The sequence below is a fragment of the Chelonia mydas genome, chromosome 11 (genome assembly GCF_015237465.2).
Source record: "Chelonia mydas isolate rCheMyd1 chromosome 11, rCheMyd1.pri.v2, whole genome shotgun sequence".
NCBI classification, from domain to species: domain Eukaryota; kingdom Metazoa; phylum Chordata; order Testudines; family Cheloniidae; genus Chelonia; species Chelonia mydas.
In genome coordinates, this window is record NC_051251.2 from 20,714,379 (window position 1) to 20,718,372 (window position 3,994).

At 45.3% G+C, this 3,994-nt stretch overlaps 1 long non-coding RNA gene across 1 annotated transcript; it reads left to right on the forward strand.

Moving 5' to 3' along the window:
- The first annotated feature begins 496 nt into the window (after positions 1-496).
- On the forward strand, positions 497-2,305 carry LOC122462489. Its single transcript, XR_006285047.1, has 2 exons — positions 497-624; positions 1,495-2,305. It is a non-coding gene; the product is annotated as an uncharacterized LOC122462489 (long non-coding RNA).
- The last annotated feature ends 1,689 nt before the right edge of the window (positions 2,306-3,994 follow it).

Below are 3,994 nucleotides of genomic sequence, written 5' to 3' on the forward strand. Positions count from 1 at the left end.
GCACCTGTAGAGGAGACTAGACAAATCTAAAGTCTGATCATCTATAGAAAATTATGCAAAACCAGAATTAAATAGCCCAATATTCCCTGTCCCCGCCCCATCCCCCTGTCCAAATGAAGCTCTACCCCAAGTAGAACTTTGATAACTAGAAAAGACAGAATCCATGAAGTCCACTATAGTTTTGATGTTACCAACCTAATTAGTCTGAAAGATAATATTATGATGGGTGAGGTGACAATTTAGGGAATATATGTACAATTTATGAATTTTGGGATTTTATGAAATTGTTGTATCATTGAAGTATCAGTATATGAGGAATCCCTTGTCTGCTGTCAGAACTGTCTCACATATCTCCCAAATGAAGGACAAGGGAGAGTCATTAAACCTTGATGGTTGCCCATTCAAACAGAAGCACCTTAGGACAATGGGTTAGCTGAAGCTAGGAGAATAGTTTTATCCAATTTTTCTCCAAGGGGCTGAGGTTTAAAGGAGTGGAATTTTCCCAGAAGCAGAACAACCTTTGGCTTGACTCCTGACTCTGGCTCTGATCTTTGGCTTAGCACTTCGGTTCCAGGCTCCTGGCTGTAATCATTAGGTCTCACCACCCATGGCCCCGTCCCTACGGTAAGTGTCCAGAAGAAGGAGCTTTAGTAGGACTTTGTCAGGTGGCAACATAAAACCTATGGTCAATAGTGCTTTGCATCCCAAAGGGTCAGAGCTCACTTTATTTTTAAAGGAATAGAGACCAAACCCAATCAAGAATAAAACATGCTTCTCACAATATCCTTGGTTTTCATTGGAAGTCTTCCATTCAAGGTCAGACTAGGCTTGACTTTGCTTCATTTGTGAAATCTGAATAGATAACAACCCAGGTGATGTGGTAGGAAAGATATAGAAAAGAGACAGATCCAAAGCCAAATAAGCCAGCAGGAGTATTCCTGTGGAGTTCAATAGGCTTTTGATCAGCTCTGAAGATAAGTATGAAAAAACAAGGGTAAATCCTGGCTCCACTGAAGTCAATGGGAGTTTTGCCAGTGTTTTAAACTGAGGCATGATTTTACCTAATGCAGCAATAACAGGGACAACAAAATACTCTCTTATGCTAAGTATGAACAGTGCTTAGTAAAATGGAGCCTGTGATGGGACAAAGAGGCTTCACAACAGCAGAGAATGGGTTAGGAGAGTCTATGGGCCCAGCTAGCCCCACCCTGCTATACCTGTGGCCAATGCCAAGCCTGGAGGGAGAATAAAAGGAGAGAGCCTGGCTCAGGAATGAGGATGGAGCTCTGCCTCTGCCTGAAGCAAGCTTTACTGGCCGAGAGATGGGCGTACTAGCCGGAGCAGCCACTGGGGATGAGTAGTTAGACCTCAGAAGAGAGCAACACTCAGTTAAGAGACTGCCTGTGGACTAAGGAGAAAGGAAAGGGCAGGGACGCCCCACTGGCAGACTGGGAATGGTCCAGTATTGAGTTGACTTTGTTTTTTGTTTTAAAGCATTTCAGGGATGAGATCCTCCAACCCCACCCCATTCCAGAAGGGAGTAAGACTGAAGGGACGATTAGCTGTTGAGCTGAAGCCTGCCTTAGTGAACCCCCGGAGGCAGACTTCCTCTCCCTCCCCACTTCTGCCAGGAGAATTGTGGCCATGTCAGAGCATCAGGAAGCTCCAGGGTGAGCTGTGCTCTAGGCAAACCACTACAGATTTGGTTGAGAATGCAAGTATAACCTAGTCCGTGTGCAAGGGACCTAGTCAAGCCTTGAAAAGAAAAGGGGTGGATACCCTAAAGCAAATGTCTCTCCTTCCCCGTAGCTGGATGGCTATGGATCCACTGCTAAAATGGATGGCTGAGCAGAACACTCAATACCAGCAACAACAAATCTTCCAGCAAATAGCCAACCACCAGCAGCCATTTAATACATGATCTAATGGTCCAATAGCAGCAACTACTACAATAGGTGATCACTGTACTATGGCTGCCTACTATAGCAGTATTGGCAAAACTTGATTCAGCAGTAGCCTCTTTCTCGTCAGGCGTACAAAGAGGAGGCCCGACAACAAGGCCTTCCTTGAAACTTTGGGGCAAATGGCACCTGCAGCTCAGTGACCCCTTGAACAATAGGCAGCTTTGCTCAATCCCAGTTAAGTATGGGGCCAGCAAACAGCTAATCTTGCTTTTAGACCTTGTCACTGTCTGAAATTATATGCAGGTCAGCAGCATCTTTGATACTCTGGACATCTCATAAGAGACACTCCACAACATTTCTGGGAAGAATGGTATCCTTTCAGAGCACAGTCCTGCATGATTGCTGAAAAGCTATGAAATTCATGTTGGAGATGGCTCAGACCTGAGATGAAGACAGGAACCCAGATGGCAAAGATGACTACTTGAATTCTTCACCCAGATATTCCCCACCCTAGGGGAAAGGACTGTGTCCTAGGCCATGAACCCAAGACCATGGCAAATGTCAGTCACCTAATGAAGAGCTATCTGCTGGCCAAGGACCATGTGGACCAGATGGAGTCAAAGGAACGTCACAGCCAAATGAAAAAACTGGCCATGAAGGCTGACATCTTGAGGGGTGCCCTTCTGTTCCCCCATCACCCAGACTCCGGAGTCCCCATGGATTGTGGGGACCATGGATTTCCTGCACAAAAGGTCTGGAGCTGTTGACTCAGCCCCAGTTTGAGAAACCACCAATCTACCTGTTCTTAAGAAGGAAAAAACCATGGAAACCAAAATAGGGGGACCTCATGCAGATGGGACCTTCTGGGGACCTAGGGAAGTTCCCCAATTGCAACAGCAAAATCTCAGACATTTACTTGTTCAAGTGGCCATCTTGGGCACTGGTCCCAAGATTACCCCTTCATGGAGGGCAGCTTTGGGAAAATCTGGACTGCTGGAGCCTGAGCTCAACAACCAAAGCTTGTGACATTGACTAGCTTTGTAAAGGTGAATGGGACAGAAGTGGTGGGTCACAGAGATTCAGGATACTCTGGTGTAGTCCCCCTGTGATCCCAATCTTGGATCACCCCCAGGTACCATCCTTCTATAATGCATACATGGGAATGTGAAACCCTACGGAAGTTGTGACAGAATGTACCTGTGTGCATACCCTACATACTGTTGTAGTAATCTTTGTACAAAGTATACAGTGTAAAGTATCCTCTGAAAACTCTGACTTGAAGACCCTTTCCTTACCCAAGTCGGAGATCCTAACAAAATTCTCCAACTTAATTGAAGAACAGAGAACTGATGACATGCTGAACCAGGCCTATGTCCACGTGGCAGTTTTCAATGGGGAAATGGTGGAACCTCAATAAGCTAAAGTCTTCCCTCATTTTGAGATTCAGAGTGATCATCCCTATCACCTTGAGAGAGACCGCCAGCCTGAGGAAATCTGAAACCAGCTTCTCGTGTCCAGATCCCATCAGAAGAAGGTCATGTGGCTGGCCCACAGCATACGTTTCATGAAGCACCTCAGAAAGGAGAGAATTCTAGTCTGGCTCAAATTCTAGTCTGATTTTTTTTTTTTTTTTTTTGGCCTGGAATGTAAAAGGACATCCCCAACTTTTTTGCCTGCTGCCCAGAGGGCTAGTTCACAGCACCCCAGCCAATGGAGAAAACTTCACTGGTTCCCCTCCCATACCCTTTAATCATATTGGGATGGACATAATTGGCCCTCTTGAAAAGAGTGCTGCAGGTTACCAGTACATTTTGGTACTTGCGGACTATGTCAACCATTATCATAAGGTCATATCCCTGTGCTCTATGAATGCCAAAGCAGTTGTTTCTGAACTGATGAAAATCTTTGCCTAGACTGGGGTTCCACATTATAATAGACCAGGGAACAAACATGTCCCAGACAATGAAGGAACTATGTTGACTGTTGAAAATAAAGACCCTCCAAACATCAGTCTACCATCCCCAAACAGACAAGCTGGTGGAATGATTTAATGGGACCCTAAAGAATATGCTAAGAAAGTTTATCACTAT